The sequence below is a fragment of the Bos indicus genome, chromosome X (assembly GCF_029378745.1).
Source record: "Bos indicus isolate NIAB-ARS_2022 breed Sahiwal x Tharparkar chromosome X, NIAB-ARS_B.indTharparkar_mat_pri_1.0, whole genome shotgun sequence".
Classification (NCBI taxonomy): Eukaryota; Metazoa; Chordata; class Mammalia; order Artiodactyla; family Bovidae; genus Bos; species Bos indicus.
The window spans coordinates 73161037-73178711 of record NC_091789.1 but is presented as its reverse complement, the minus strand read 5'-3'; positions in this window follow the sequence as shown (position 1 = coordinate 73178711).

The window sequence follows — 17675 nt, the reverse complement described above, 5'->3', positions numbered from 1 at the left end:
TTAATCACATGTTTTTTTTTAATTGTATTATATAATGTTTTGAATTTGAATTTCTTTTCAGATTGTTTCTGTAAATCCAACCTTCCAATACAGATGTGCTCAAGATGTTTCTGATGTGTTCATCTATTTTCATCCTGTTGATCCAAAAGTTCGGGAAGAGGCCAGAAGACAAAAAAAAAAACCAACAGAAATCAACCATAGTCTCCCATTAACACACCAGAGAAGGTATCTATCAGAAAGACTTAAGGATTATAAATCAGGTGGTGATGGTAACTACACATCTGCCCCCCACACCCTGCTGCCACTAACTAAAGAGTTAGAGAGAGCATTGCCTTTATAAGACCAAAACTTTCATGGCTTCTTCACCTAGAGAAAATATCAGTTAAATCTCCAAGGGTCACAGAATCTCAACTCTTAGAAGTTACAAGAGTTTCCAGTCCAGAGAAAAGGGAGAAAGGCACAATACTTGTTGCTGGTGTGTCTGGAAACAAGGAGCTGGGTGATGTTGAAATTTCAACTTCGAAATTCACTGAGCTTATACACCTGAAGGCTTTAATAATTAAATGTTCACCATCCTCAGAAAACAGTCATCCAAGGACCCCAAGAAATCTATTGCTGAAATCTCCAGAAAATGTAAAGTCCCCGGGAAGTGATGACCTGAAAGTAGCAAGAAGCACGTACCCTTTTAGAGAAAGACCCATTTTCCGGGGTTCCTAAGAAGAGCTTTTAGAGGCACCACTGAACAGTGAAGGAATCCACATACTCCAAACTACTCTTAGAGAGGAGAGAGACTGACTACCTGCAGCTACCACCAGAAGAGGAAAATCACACAACCATCTTGCTCAGGGGTCACCATCTCCATATTTAGCAAGGACCTTTCCCACTGCTTCCCCAGTGCCCTAAGCTCCAGAGGCAGCACAGTCACAGCTTGCCATGATATAGTGATGGAAGGAGCCACAAAGTAAATGGACCTGAGTTAACATTTAACCCTCATTCCATAGTTCATCAGGCACTCTATCTATCAGATCTAGGCCCTTAATCTATTTCGCCATGGAAAAGAAATGCAAAAAAGCAAAATGGCTGTCTGTGGAGGCCTTACAATTAGCTGTGAAAAGAAGAGAAGTGAAAAGCAAAGGAGAAAAGGAAAGATACAAACATCTGAATGCAGAGTTTCAAAGACTAGCAAGAAGAGATAAGAAAGCCTTCCTCAGCGATCAATGCAAAGAAATAGAGGAAAACAACAGAATGGGAAAGACTAGAGATCTCTTCAAGAAAATCAGAGATACCAAGGGAATATTTCATGCAAAGATTGGCTCGATAAAGGATAGACACGGTATGGACCTAAGAGAAGAAGAAGATATTAAGAAGAGATGGCAAGAATACACAGAAGAACTATACAAAAAAGATCTTCACGACCCAGATAATCACGATGGTGTGATCACTGACCTAGAGCCAGACATCCTGGAATGTGAAGTCAAGCGGGCATTAGGGAGCATCACTACGAACAAAGCTAGGGGAGGTGATGGAATTCCAGTTGAGCTATTTCAAATCCTGATAGATGATGCTGTGAAAGTGCTGCACTCAATATGCCAGAAAATTTGGAAAACTCAGGAGTGGCCACAGGACTGGAAAAGGTCAGTTTTCATTCCAATCCCAAAGAAAGGCAATGCCAAAGAATGCTCAAAGTACCGCACAATTGCACTCATCTCACAAGCTAGTAAAATAATGCTCAAAATTCTCAAAGCCAGGCTTCAGCAATAGGTGAACGGTGTACTTGTAGATGTTCAAGCTGGTTTTAGAAAAGGCAGAGAAAACAAAGATCAAATTGCCAACATCCACTGGATGATGGAAAAAGCAAGAGAGTTCCAGAAAAACATCTATTTCTGCTTTATTGACTATGCCAAAGCCTTTGACTGTGTGGATCCCAATAAACTGTGGAAAATTCTGAAGGAGATGGGAATACCAGACCACCTCACCTGCCTCTTGAGAAATTTGTATGTATGTCAAGAAGCAACAGTTAGAACTGGACATGGAACAACAGACTGGTTCCAAATAGGAAAAGGAGTACGTCAAGGCTGTATGTTGTCACTCTGCTTATTTAACTTATATGCAGAGTACATCATGAGAGACGCTGGACTGGAAGAAACACAAGCTGGAATCAAGAATGCTGGGAGAAAGATCAATAACCTTAGATACGCAGATGACACCACCCTTATGGCAGAAAGTGAAGAGGGGCAAAAAAGCCTCTTGATGAAAGTGAAAGTGGAGAGTGAAAAAGTTGGCTTAAAGCTCAACATTCAGAAAATGAAGATCATGGCATCTGGTCCCATCACTTCATGGAAAATAGATGGGGAAACAGTGGAAACAGTGTCAGACTTTATTTTTTGGGCTCCAAAATCACTGCAGATGGTGACTGCAGCCATGAAATTAAAAGACGCTTACTCCTTGGAAGGAAAGTTATGACCAACCTAGGTAGCATATTCAAAAGCAGAGACATTACTTTGCCAATAATGGTTCATCTAGTCAAGGTTATGGTTTTTCCTGTGGTCATGTATGGATGTGAGAGTTGGACTGTGAAGAAGGCTGAGCGCCGAAGAATTGATGCTTTTGAACTGTGGTGTTGGAGAAGACTCTTGAGAGTCCCTTGGACTGCAAGGAGATGCAACCAGTCCATTCTGAAGGAGATCAGCCCTGGGATTTCTTTGGAAGGAATGATGCTAAAGCTGAAATTTCAGTTCTTTGGCCACCTCATGCGAAGAGTTGACTCATTGGAAAAGACTCTGATACTGGGAGGGATTGGGGGCAGGAGGAGAAGGGGACGACAGAGGATGAGATGGCTGGATGGCATCAATGACTCGATGGATGTGAGTCTGGGTGAACTCCGGGAGTTTGTGATGGACAGGGAGGCCTGGCATGCTGCGATTCATGGGGTCACAAAGAGTCGGACAAGATTGAGCGACTGAACTGAACTGAACTGAACATTTAACCCAGAGGAGACATGTTTCCTCTTTCCAAGTAACCACAATTTGCTTATAAGAGGTAAGATTTTCAAACTCGCTATGACTGCTTTTGTTAATCACATATAAGTTTCCAGACAAGGAGACTTATTTTCAATTGAAGGATAATTGCTTTACAGAATTTTGTTGCTTTCTGTCAAACTTCAACATGATTCAGTGGATAGGTATACATATATCCTCTCCCTCTTGAACCTTCCTCCCATCTCCCTTCCCAACCCAACCCTCTAGGTTGGTACAGAGCCCCTGTTTGAGTTTCCTGAGTCCTACAGCAAATTACCATTGGGTATTCTACATATGGTAATGTAAGTTTCCATGCTACTCTCTCCATACATCTCACCCTCTCCTCTCCTCTCCCCATGTCCATAAGTCTGTTCTCTATGTCTACTGCTCCACTGCTGCCCTGCAAATAAATTCTTTGGTAACATCTTACTAGATTCCATATATATGCATTTGTATACAATATCAGACAAGGAGATTTTAATCAGTGAACTTATTTTCAAACTCACCACCTGGAAATCTATTTGTTTCAATAAACATTAGCTTATTCTAAGAAAAATATGTGATAGTTATAGTTTGACTTTAAGTTGTATAATTCAATTAGATCCCAGTATTAACCATATGAAAGTACACTCTTAAATATTGACTGGTTATAACTTCAGAAATTTTTTATAATGGTTAAACCATCTCATCTTACACCCCAGAAAATAGGAGTTTTCTAATATAATAAAATTTATTTATTTTATTTTTGGTTGCTGTGGGTCTTCATTGCTGTTCAAGGGCTTTCTCTTGTTGCAGAGAGCAGTGTTACTCTTTAGTTGCAGTGCGCAAGGCTTCTCATTACAGTGGCTTCTCTTGTGGCATTCAGACTCGAGGCACATGGGCTTCAGTAGTTGCAGCATGAGAGTTCAGTAGATGTGGCTCAGGGGGTCTAGTGCATGGACCCAGTAGTTGTGGTGGCTGGGTTTAGCTTCTCCACAGCATGTGGAAGAGCCTTCTGGGACCAGGGATGAAACCCATGTCCCTTTCATTGGCAGGCAGATTTTTATTCACTGAACCACCAGGGAAGTCCAAGAGATTTTGAATAAATATTCTCTACTAAAAATAACTTCCAGTTAAGTGAGTAATCTTGAGAAAATGACATTGCATCATAGTTTTTAACCAATAGAATAGAACATTTTACCCCCTAGCACACTCATCAACAGAGGATTAGATTAGAAAATGAAGGAGATAATGGATCTCATCCTATTGTTTAAAAAGGAAGAAGAAAAAGAAGAAGGAGGGAGAGGAGATTCTCTCCATTTCTTCCTGTATATGTGCACCTTATTCTTTAGAAAATATTGACAAATGAATGATTAATATTATAGCCTCTTCCTGCTTAAAAATAATATTAAATGAAATATTTAAATGTATTTATTAGTGTGCTTATAATGTATTTTATGTAAAATCCTAGATTTATCTTTGCTATTAACTATAAGGTAGCATTTTTGTTTTTATCATTGACAGCTATGTAAACATGCACAACAATGCTACTATGGATACCATATAGTATTAGAAATCTTTAATTTAACTCATGTTAGTAGCCTTCCCCATAATTTCCTGAAAATGGTGTCATCAGTCAGAAACCTTTCATAGAATTAGCCCCACCAAACTATCAAAGGTAGTTCCAATATCTGGAATCTAGCCCAGAGTTTGTCTGGAAATCATAATCTGGCTATTATGTAATTTATTTCTTTTTCTACACATATTTAGGGCTCCAAGAGGTTCTTTATCAGCAATTGAAATCCAAGTATAATCCAAAGTCAGCTTAAATCACTTCATCTTAAAATTGGCTCAATCTCAGTCTCACATTCAATTCCCCCCTCAAGATTCCTGCAGATTCCTGTGTACTTCCATCCTATGGTTACCACTCTCTCTGATTTCATGTTACCACTGAATAAACTCTCATACTGCCAAAGAAATAAAATTGAATATTAAATGTCCTTGTTCCTAAAAGCCCTTCAGCTACCCACCACTATAATTTCTCATTGGCTGATATGCTTCTGTAGTCCACCTCCCATCACAATGTTACTTAATCTCTCTCTTCCTCTCCTTCCATGCCTTACTATATTTTCCATTACCCCAAATTCTTGGTCATTGTGTGGGACTATTTAGCCAGATTTTTACTTTTCTCTGTCCATCTTTTCACCCAAAAGAACTTATCAATATATTTTGCTAAACAAAATATTACATATTGTGATACTATTGTCATATAATTTTAAATCATCAAAATGATTGAACTGAAATCAAATTTGGGTTCATTGGTTTCTCATTCCTATTCATGGAGTTTTTCCTTAAAATGAAAGTCAATATTTAATCATTTAAAACTAACTTTTAACTTTGTGTTTTAGAAAATGCAAAGGAAAGTGACAATTGAAGAGGCCTGGCAAAAGTCCGTTTTGTCAACTTCTGGAGAACATCTTCCTATCAATCCAAGTTTTCAGAAATCTTCTGCAATGAGGGATACAGTTGGAATTCCTGGAGATAATCCTATGCTCCCCAGGAGCAATGGTAGACTTCCCAGGAATAATGTCATCATCCCCAAGGCTAATGTTGGGGTTCCCATGGGCCATGTTGAGGTTTCTACGGATAATTCTGGGATTCCCAAGAGCAAGTGTGAAGTCCCCATGGGTAATGTTAGGGCTTTCATTAATAAAGCTAGGATCCCCATGGATAATTCTGGAGTTCCCAGGGACAGAGGTGGTGTCCCCCTGGTTAATCTTGAAGTTCCTAGAGGAAATGGTGGCCTTCCCAGGGGAAGTAATATTGGAATACCCATGGGTAATGTTGAAACTCTCAGGAATAATATTGGAACTTCCAGACATATTGTATCCTCTCCACTTATTGAACTCTCAAAGATAGGTGAACACAATTATAAAAATTTACACCTTACAAAGCTGTCCTAATAGTTTAAAGAATATACCAAGACACTAAACACCAAAACAGAGCTGTGTCAAATTTTACAATCCAAAATAGTAAATGAAAAATCTTAATTAAGAATGTATAAATAAACATATAAATGCATTTATTATAGATGTCTTTTATAGGAATTTTTGGAATTAGATTGGAATCTACTTAGTAGTTTATTCTGAATGACTATCCTCTATTAATCTGTGGAATAATATGATTGGAAGGGATGAGTTGTGGAGAAGTAAAACACTTACTTCATCAAGCCTATATTTCTATATATAGTAGTAAAGAGATAGTGTCTATCTGTCACCAAACAAAATAACCACTAACCTCTAAATAATATTGAATATCTCATAGTCCCCCAAACTTCAGGCTTTCTTGAATATTTTGATGGGCAAATGAAAGTGATATCAGTTATCAAGTTATCTGGATGAATCCAGCTAAATGTCCAAGAAGTTTATTAACTGAAAGTTAAGGAACCAGAAGACTTAGCAGAAGATTCCTGAATACAATGCATTTCTGATATGACTTATGAAGAAAAGTCACTAACAAGAGTATTTAAACATACATATTTACTTCTGTGACACATATCTGGAAAAATTGTAAATATTTACTGGATGCTTTAAAAATACAAGGAGACAAAACTATAAAACTGTAAATGTATATGTGGTTGTGATGTAAATAATATGGGTACAGGTAAAACAACACTAACAGCACCACAGGATACTTAAAATATTGCATGTTAAAACATGTCTTTTAAGGAAATTAACTTTACTCATTCTTCCCAATTACTAGTTTTGCAAAAAAATACAAGACATAAGTGAGAAATTAGTGAAATATTTTACTAAATTACTAAATAGGATGCCTTTCTCAGAAGAAAGAAGACCACTTTTAAATGTGCCAGGTGATCAGTATAGTATTCAAATCATGCAACCATAGTTATCTATAAAATCTGATTTTCAAAAATGTTTTTAGATAGATAAGTTATATAAGGTAATGAAACTCACCCCATAAACTACATGGGTAAAATAATTTCATTGCTTTATATTTATACATAATATAAATTTTGTCCAAAGGTTTAGAACATATGGGTCACTACTCAATTTGTACATTTAAATTTTCAACTTTCCTAAATAATGTTAGCTGTTGTTTTACAAAACCAAGGACAATTTAATTATAGGTACCACCTAACCCCTTATTGTGTGCCTTACCACAGTGTGTGTGTGTTAGTCGCTAAGTCATATCCAGCTCTTTGCAATACCATGGAATGTAGCCCACCAGGCTCCTCTCTCCATGGAATTCTCCAGGCAAGAATACTGGAGTGGGTTGCCATTTCCCTTTCCAGGGAATCTTCCCAACCCAGGGATAGAATCCAAGTCTTCTGCATTGCAGCTGAATGCTTTACCATCTGAACTAGTACAAGGGGTGATAATCTATGATCTGAGGGAAAACTCTTCCCTACTCACAGGCTTCATTTGGCTTTCAAGGTAAGAGGTAAAGAGGCTGGCTAGCCTCCCTTTTTTTACTCTCTGCTGGTTTATTGCGGTTGTTGAACCAAGACCTTGGCCTCACAAGGAAAAGTAGCGAGATTTCTTTCTCCTACTTCTTACAACCCAGAAGCTGGGGTACTATTTCAGATTTGAGTAACCTGAATCTGGCATGGGATGGCAAAACCACAGAAATAATGGAAGAATACAGACTGCTATACTTCAGTTACTGCCAAATCCTGAAAAAACAAACAAACAAACAGTTCATCTCTTTAACTGAAAGTCTACTCTCTAAGCTCTCTTGTAACACTGACTTTGTGAAACAGAACTATTCCTTTGTGAGTGCAAAAGGAGTAAGGTGGAAACTGAAAAATGACTTATTGAGAACTAGCATTTACCAAACAGCAAGTGATAAGAAAGACAGTAGAAAAACATTGCATTCAACTGTATATAACACTGATATACAATTAAAGATGGTCACTGAAACAAAACAAAAATAATACCATCACAGTACCATCAAGAACAACAAAAATAACTTCTGTGTAAGTGTTCATCATGTTCATGATTCATATAATTTGGGGTGTTATGTTTAGTGGTTTAAAATTTAAATATAAAAAGTATATGTAAGAGTGGGCAGTCCTAAGATGGCGGAGGAATAGGAAGGGGAGACCACTTTCTCCCCCACAAATTCATCAAAAGAACATTTGAACATTGAGTAAATTCCACAAAACAACTTCTGAATGATGGAATAGGACATCAGGCACCCAGAAAAGCAGCCGATTGTCTTCAAAAGGAGGTAGGAAAAAATATAAAAGATAAAAAGAGAGACAAAAGAGGTAGGGATGGAGCTCCAACCTGGGGAGGGAGTCTTAAAAAAGAGAGATAAGTTTCCAAACACCAGGAAACACTCTCATGGCCAAGTCTGTGGTGAGCCTTGGAACCAGGAACCACAGAGGGCAACATAACCAGAAGGAAAAAAAAAAAGTTAAAACCCACAGATTATGTGCCCAACGGTAACTCCTCCAGTGGAGAAACAGTGCAGACGTCTGCATCCGCCACTAGCAAGCAGAGGCTGGGCAGAGAGGTGCAGGCTGCATTGCTTAGAGTGAGGACTAGGCCTGAATGACCCGAGGGCAATCTGAGGGAACTAACTTGAGATAGCAAACCAGACTCTGGGATAGCTACCACACAAAAAGCCCTAACCTAAGACACCACCAGGCCTGCTCACAACACAAAGGACTAACTAGAGCTACCCGAAAAGCCCTAACCTAAGACACCACCAGGCCTGCTCACAACACAAAGGACTAACTAGAGCTACCCGAAAAGCCCTAACCTAAGACACCTTCAGGCCTGCTCTCAGAATAAAGGACTAAGCAGAGCTAGCCGGCTGCAGACCAGCCATCCCCCTCTGGTGACAGGCAGGTGAGGGCAGCCAGAGCTGGAAGGGGGCAATCATGGACCCAGAGAGGCATTATCTAACAAACTGCAAGCAGGTGTCATTGCTAACCAAGACTTCTTGGGATTCTGGATGGTTAACATCCGCCTGAGAAGGTGAGCCAGTTGCACACCCAGAAAACTGAGTGGCAGGGACGGGGGTGGCAATAAGTAGCAGCAACCACGCTCACCAAGCACCTGGTCATCTGAGGTGCTTGGACCAGGGAAGGGCACAAAATGCAGGCCCAACCGAGTATGCATCTCTGAGGACTACCCCAGTACCTGAAACTGAGCAGCTTAGACCTGGAAGTGCAACCCAGGGCTGGCCTCAGACAGTTCTTGGCAGAGCAAACTAGAGCCTAAGCAGTGTAGACACGGAAAGCACACATGCCGTGAGCAGGGGCAAACCCAGTGTGGCTGAGACACTTCGAGCACAAGCCAGTGTTATTTGTTTGCAGCGTCCCTCCCTCCCCACAGAACGACTGAACAAGTGAGCCTGAAAAAGGGTCAACCACTGCCCCTTTGTGTCAGGGCGGAAATCAGACACTGAAGAGACCAGCAAACAGAAGAAGCTAAACCAGAGGGGACTTCCTTGGAAGTGACAGGTGCAATAGATTAAAACCCTGTAGTTAGTACCGGCTACATAGGAAGGGGCCTATAGATTCTGAGAAATATAAGCCGGATCAAGGAACTATCCAAAAATGAATGAACCCCACACTGCCAACAACAACAGCAGAGAAAGTCCTAGATATATTTTTACTATCATTCTTTAATTTTTAATATTTTTAATTTTTAAGTCCTCTATTACTTTAATAGAGTAAATTTTCATTTTTATAACCTACTATTACTTTGCAAAAAAAAAAAAAAAGAGAGAGAGACACTATTTTTTAAAGCAAACTTCATATATATATACATTTTATAATTTTTGTGACTTTGTTTTTTTTTTCTTTAATACTGTATTTTTGAAAATCCAGCCTCTACTCTAGATTTTGAATCTTTGCTTTTTAGTATTTCTTATCAATTTTGTATCTTTAAGAACCCAATCTTCAGTACCCATTTTTACTTTGGAGCGAGATTACTGGCTTGACTGCTCTCTCCCCCTTTGGTCTCCTTTTTCTCCACCAGGTCGCCTCTAACTCCTCCCTCCCCCATCTCTTCTCTACTCAACTCTATGAATCTCATTGTGTGTTCCGGGCTGTGGAGAACACTTAAGGAACTTATTACTGGCTGGATCCGTCTCTCTCCTTTTGATTCCCCATTTTCTCCTCCTGGCCACCTCTGTCTCCTTCCTCCTTCTTCTCTTCTCTGTGTAACTCCATGAACATCTTTAAGGGTTCCAGACTGCGGACAGCACATAGGGAACTGATTACTGCCTAGCTTGTTCTCACCTATTTTGATTCCCCCTCTTTTCCCTTGGTCACCTCTATCTCCCTCCTCCCTCCTATCTTCTCCATTTAACTCTGTGAACATCTCTGGGTGTCCCTCACTGTGGAGAAACTTTTCATCATTAAACTAGATGTTTTATCAACAGTGCTGTATAGATGGAAAATTATTGAGGCTACTGTAAAATTAAGACTGAAAACCAGAAGCAGGAGGCTTAAGTCCAAATCCTGAGAACACCAGAGAACTCCTGACTCCAAGGAACACTGATCGACAGGAGCTCATCAAATGCCTCCATACCTACACTGAAACCAAGCACCACCCAAGGGCCAACAAGTTCCAGAGCAAGACATACCATGCAAATTTTCCAGCTACACAGGAACATAGCCCTGAGCTTCAATATACAGGCTGCTCAAAGTCACTCCAAAACCTTTGACATCTCATAACTCATTACTGGACACTTCATTGCACTCCAGAGAGAAGAAATCCATCTCCACCCACCAGAACACTGACACAAGCTTCCCTAACCAGGAAACCTTGAGAAGCCACCCATACAACCCCATCCACAGAGAGGAAACTCCACAATAAAGAGAACTCCACATACTGCCAGAATACAGAAAGGCCACTGCAAACACAGCATTATAAACAAGATGAAGAGACAGAGGAATACCCAGCAGATAAAGGAAGAGGATAAATGCCCACCAAACCAAACAAAAGAAGAAATAGGGAATCAATCTGATAAAGAATTTCAAATAATGATAGTGAAAATGATCCAAAATCTTGAACACAAAATGGAGTTACAGATAAATATCCTGGAGATAAGGATGGTGAAGATGCAAGAAAGGTTTAACAAGACCTAGAAGAAATAAAAAAGAGTCAATATATCATGAATAATGCAATAAATCAGATCAAAAACACTCTGGAGGGAACCAACAGTAGAATAACAGAGGCAGAAGATAGGATTAGTGAGGTAGAAGATAGAATGGTTGAAATAAATGAATCAGAGAGGGGAAAAAAAAAAAAAAAAACAAATTAAAAGAAATGAGGACAATCTCAGAGACATGGGACAATGTGAAATGCCCCAACATTTGAATCATAGGAGTTGCAGAAGAAGACAAAAAGAAAGACCATGAGAAAATACTTGAGGAGATAATAGTTGAAAACTTCCCTAAAATGGGGAAGGAAATAATCACTCAAGTCCAAGAAACCTAGAGAGTCCCAAACAGGATAAACTGAAGGCGAAACACCCCAAGACACATATTAATCAAATTAACAAAGATCAAACACAAAGAACAAATATTAAAAACAGCAAGGGAAAAACAACAAATAACACACAAGGGGATTCCCATAAGGATAACAGCTGATCTTTCAATAGAAACTGTCCAGGCCAGGAGGGAATGGCAGGACATACTTAATGTGATAAAATAATATAACCTACAGCCCAGATTACTGTACCCAGCAAGGATCTCATTCAAATATGAAGGAGAAATCAAAAGCTTTACAGACAAGAAAAAGCTGAGAGAATTCAGCACCACCAAACCAGCTCTCCAACAAATACTAAAGGATATTCTTTAGACAGGAAACACAAAAAGGGTGTATAAACTCGAACCCAAAACAATAAAGTAAATGGCAATGGGATCATACTTACCAATAATTTTCTTAAATGTAAATGGGTTGAATGCCCCAACCAAAAGACAAAGACTGGCTGAATGGATACAAAAACAAGACCCCTACATATGTTGTCTACAAGAGACCCACCTCAAAACAAGGGACACATACAGACTGAAAGTGAAGGGCTGGAAAAAGATATTCCATGCAAATAGGCACCAAAAGAAAGCAGGAGTAGCAATACTCATATCAGATAAAATAGACTTTAAAACAAAAGTTGTGAAAAGAGACAAAGAAGGACACTACATAATGATCAAAGGATTAATTCAAGAAGAAGATATAACAATTATAAATATATATGCACCCAACAGAGGAGCACCACAATATGTTAGTAAATGCTAACAAGTATGAAAGGGGAAATTAACAATAACATAATAATAGTGGGAAGCTTTAATACCCCACTCATACCTATGGATAGATCAACTAAACAGAAAATTAACAAGGATACACAAATTTTAAATGATACAATGGACCAGTTAGACCTAATTGATATCTATAGAACATTTCACCCCAAAACAATGAATTTCACCTTTTTCTCAAGTGCACACGGAACATTCTCCAGGATAGATCACATCCTGGGCCATAAATCTAGCCTTGGTAAATTCAAAAAAACTGAAATCATTCCAAGCATCTTTTCTTACCACAGTGCAGTAAGATTAGATCTCAATTACAGGAGAAAAACTATTAAAAATTCCAACATACGGAGGCTGAACAACATGCTGCTGAATAACCAACAAATCACAGAAGAAATCAAAAAAGAAATCAAAATTTGCATAGAAACGAATGAAAATGAAAACACAACAACCCAAAACCTGTGGGACACTGTAAAAGCAGTCCTAAGGGGAAAGTTCATAGCAATACAGGCATACCTCAAGAAACAAGAAAAAAGTCAAATAAATAACCTAACTATACACCTAAAGCGACTAGAAAAGGAAGAAATGAAGAATCCCAGGGTCACTAGAAGGAAAGAAATCTTAAAAATTAGAGCAGAAATAAATGCAAAAGAAACAAAAGAGACCATAGCAAAAATCAACAAAGCCAAAAGCTGGTTCTTTGAAAGGATAAATAAAATTGACAAACCATTAGCCAGACTCATCAAGAAACAAAGGGAGAAAAATCAAATCAATAAAATTAGAAATGAAAATGGAGAGATCACAACAGACAATACAGAAATACAAAGGATCATAAGAGACAACTATCAGCAATTATATGCCAATAAAATGGACAACTTGGAAGAAATAGACAAATTCTTATTAAAGTACAACTTTCCAAAATTGAACCAGGAAGAAATACAAAATCTTAATAGACACATCATAAGCAAGGAATTTGAAACTGTAATCAGAAATCTTCCAGAAAACAAAATCCTAGGTCCAGACGGCTTCACAGCTGAATTCTACAAAAAATTTAGAGAAGAGCTAACATCTATCCCACTCAAACTCTTCCAGAAAATTGCAGAGGGAGGTAAACTTGCAAGCTCATTCTGTGAGGCCACCATCACCCTAATGGCAAAACCTGAAAAAGATGTCACGAAAAAGAAAACTACAGGCCAATATCACTGATGAACATAGATGCAAAAATTCTTAACAAAATTCTAGCAATCAGAATCCAACAACACATTAAAAAGATCATACATTATCACCAAGTTGGCTTTATCCAAGGGAAACAAGGATTATTCAATATCTACAAATCAATCATTGTAATACACCACATTAACAAAATTAAAAAATAAAAGCCATATGATTATCTCCATAGATGCAGATAAAGCCTTTGACAAAATTCAACATCCATTTATGATAAAAACTCTCCAGAAAGCAGGAATAGAAGGAACATACCTCAACATAAATAAAGCTATATATGACAAACCCACAGGAAACATTATCCTCAGTGGTGAAAAATTGAAAGCATTTCCTCTAAAGTCAGGAAAAACACAAGGATGCCCACTTTCACCACTACTATTCAATATAGTTTTGGAAGTTTGGGCCACAGCAATCAGAGCAGAAAAATAAATAAAAGGAATCCAAATTGGAAAAGAAGAAGTAAAACTCTCACTGTTTGCATATGACATGATCCTCTACACAGAAAACCCTAAAGACTCCACCAGAAAATTCCTAGAGCTAATCAATGAATATAGTAAAGTTGCAGGATATAAAATTGACACACAGAAATCCCTTGCATTCCTATACACTAATAATGAAAAAATAGAAAGAGAAATTAAGGAAACAATTCCATTCACCATTGCAACAAAAAGAATAAAATACTTGGGAACATATCTATCTAAAGAAACAAAAGACCTACATATAGAAAACTATAAAACATTGGTGAAAGAAATCAAAGAGGACACTAATAGATGTTCATGGATCTGAATAATCAGTATAGTGAAAATTAGTATACTACCCAAAGCAATCTATAGATTCAATGCAATCCCTATCAAGCTACCAACGGTATTTTTCAGAGCTAGAACAAATAATTTCACAATTTGTATGGAAATACAAAAAACTTCGAATAGTCAAAGCAATCTTGAGAAAGAAGAATGGAACTGGAGGAATCAACCTGCCTGACTTCAGGCTCTACTACAAAGCCACAGTCATCAAGACAGTATGGTACTGGCACAAAGACAGAAATATAGATCAATGGAACAAAATAGAAAGCCCAGAGATAAATCCATGCACCTATGGACACCTTATCTTTGACAAAGGAGGCAAGAATATACAATGGAGGAAAGACAATCTCTTTAACAAGTGGTGCTGGGAAAACTGGCCAACCACTTGTAACCGAAAGCAAATAGAACACTTTCTAACACCATACACAAAAATAAACTCAAAATGGATTAAAGATCTAAATGTAAGACCAGAAACTATAAAACTCCTAGAGGAGAACATAGGCAAAACACTCTCCGACAGAAATCATAGCAGGATTCTCTATGACCCACCTCCCAGAATATTGTAAATAAAAGCAAAAATAAACAAATGGAACCTAATTAAAATGAAAAGCTTGTGCACAACAAAGGTAACTATAAGCAAGGTGAAAAAACAGTCTTCAGAATGGGAGAAAATAATAACAAATGCAGCAAGTGACAAAGAATGAATCTCAAAAATATACAGGCAACTCCTGCAGCTCAATTCCAGAAAAAAAAAAAAAAAAAAAAACCGACCCAATCAAAAAAATTGGCCAAAGAGCTAAACAGACATTTCTCCAAAGAAGACATACAGATGGCTAACAAACACATGAAAAGATGCTCAACATCACTCATTATCAGAGAAATGCAAATCAAAACCACAATGAGGTACCATTTCACACCAGTCAGAATGGCTGCAATCCAAAAGTCTACAAGCAATAAATGCTGGAGAGGGTGTGGAGAAAAGGGAACACTTTTACACTGTTGGTCGGAATGCAAAGTAGTACAGCCACTATGGAGAATAGTGTGGAGATTCCTTAAAAAACTGGAAATAGAACTGCCATATGACCCAGCAATCCCACTGCTGGGCATACACACTGAGGAAACCAGAAGGGAAAGAGACACGTGTACCCCAATGTTCATCGCAGCACTGTTTATAATAGTTAGGACATGGAAGCAACCTAGATGCCCATCAGCAGAGGAATGGATAAGAAAGCTGTGGTACATATACACAAGGAGTATTACTCAGCCATTAAAAAGAATACATTTGAATCAGTTCTAATGAGGTGGATGAAACTGGAGCCTATTATACAGAGTGAAGCAAGCCAGAAAGAAAAACACCAAGACATGATATAAACTCATATATATGGAATTGAGAAAGATGATAGCGATAACCCTGTATGCAAGACAGCAATAGAGACACTGATGTATAGAACAATCTTTTGGACTCGGTGGAAGAGGGTGAAGGTGAGATGATTTGGGATAATGGCATTGAGACATGTATAATATCATATGTGAAATGAATCACCAGTCCAGGTTTGATGCATGGTACAGGATGCTCTGGGCTGGTGCACTCGGATGATCCAGAGGGATGGTATGGAGAGGGAGGTGGGAAGGGGGTTCAGGATGGGGAACATGTGTACAGCCGTGGCGGATTCATGTTGATGTATGGCAAAGCCAATACAATATTGTAAAGTAATTACCCTCCAATTAAAATAAATATATTTATATCAAAAAACAGTATAGGTAAGATGGCTACCTGCATCGTTTTTGTAAATTTTTTTAAAATTGCTGTCCGGCATACAGGGTTATCATTACCATCTTTCTAAATTCCATATATACACTAGTATAAAGAGACACAGATGTATAGAACAGTCTTTTGAACTCTGTGGGAGAGGGAGAGGGTGGGATGATTTGGGAGAATTACACTGAAATATGTACAATATCGTATATGAAATGAATAGCCAGTCCAGGTTCGATGCATGATACAGGATGCTTGGGGCTGGTGAACTGGGATGACCCAGAGGGATGGTATGGGTAGGGAGACGGGAGGGGGGTTCAGGATGGGGAACACGTGTACACCCATGGTGGATTCATGTTGATGTATGGCAAAACCAGTACAATAGTGTAAAGTAATTAGCCTCCAATTAAAATAAATAAATTTATATTAAAAATAATAAAAATTGAATTAAACTAAGATAAAGCAGCAAACAAATATAGTCTAAGAAAATAATTACGAAATTTGTAACGATAGTTACTTATAGAATCAGTTTTATTCTGCTAAATATTGTTTGTTCAAACTGGGCAATGCAAAAGTTTCAGTGATATGTTGTTATCTATATTCAAAGATTGTACCATGTCTTAGGGTTACACATACCAAGGAAGTTATCTAAAGTCAGTCAGTAATCATCAGAAGTCAACAGAAATGATAGTAAAGAGTATACAATATATTGAATAAGAAAACTTTATCATAAATTTCACACCAAATGAATTTGAGATTTTCATGAAAAAAATTAAAGTTGTAATGCTAAATATATAATGTTGAAGGAAGAAAATAAGCCATTTCTAACTCTCTCACTCTTACCAAAGATAGATTAAATTTATATATATACTTCTATATTTTAATATATCCTCTGTAAAATAAGAAAATTATGTGCTAAAATTAATAATGGCACTAAGTGAGAGAAAGAACTTGAAAATTTTTCTGCATATTGTTCTGTACTGGAAAGAAAAGTTGATTAAAAGACAATAATATAGTTAGCTTAATTAGCCATATAATTTCCTTCCAAGGTGCTAGAAAAGCATGAAGTGTTCTCAGTGTGAATAGAAGATTAATTTTTCTAATTCTACAGATTTATATATCTCTTTTCTCATAAATCTTTGAAATGATCTATTATTAAAAGTTTTAATATCTGTAATCACCTTTTTACTAGATAGTAACAGTAAATTTAAAAATCACAGAAAGTAAAATTGTTCATTTTTATATTGATTTGATCTTCTTCTGTTATTTAAATTTAAAATTTACCAGAAGTCAGCCATATTGTGCAGGACAATTACTACTGTCCAACTAACAGGGCATTGTGACCATTTGGTGTAAAAAAAAATGAGCTGATAAATAAAATAACTTTAATCTTAAGAACAACCTAAGAACACTGAATTTTGACTAATAATTAGAAATGATTTTTAATACTAAACTGAGAACAAATTATGCCCATAATTAAAAAGTAAAATTGAGGACTTATACATGTAGTGAAACTTTACTTCAGAAAACCACAGTATCAAAAGCAGTTATAGTATTAAAATAGAACTATAGAAAAAAAATCTAACCAAAAGGAAAACCAAGTAAGG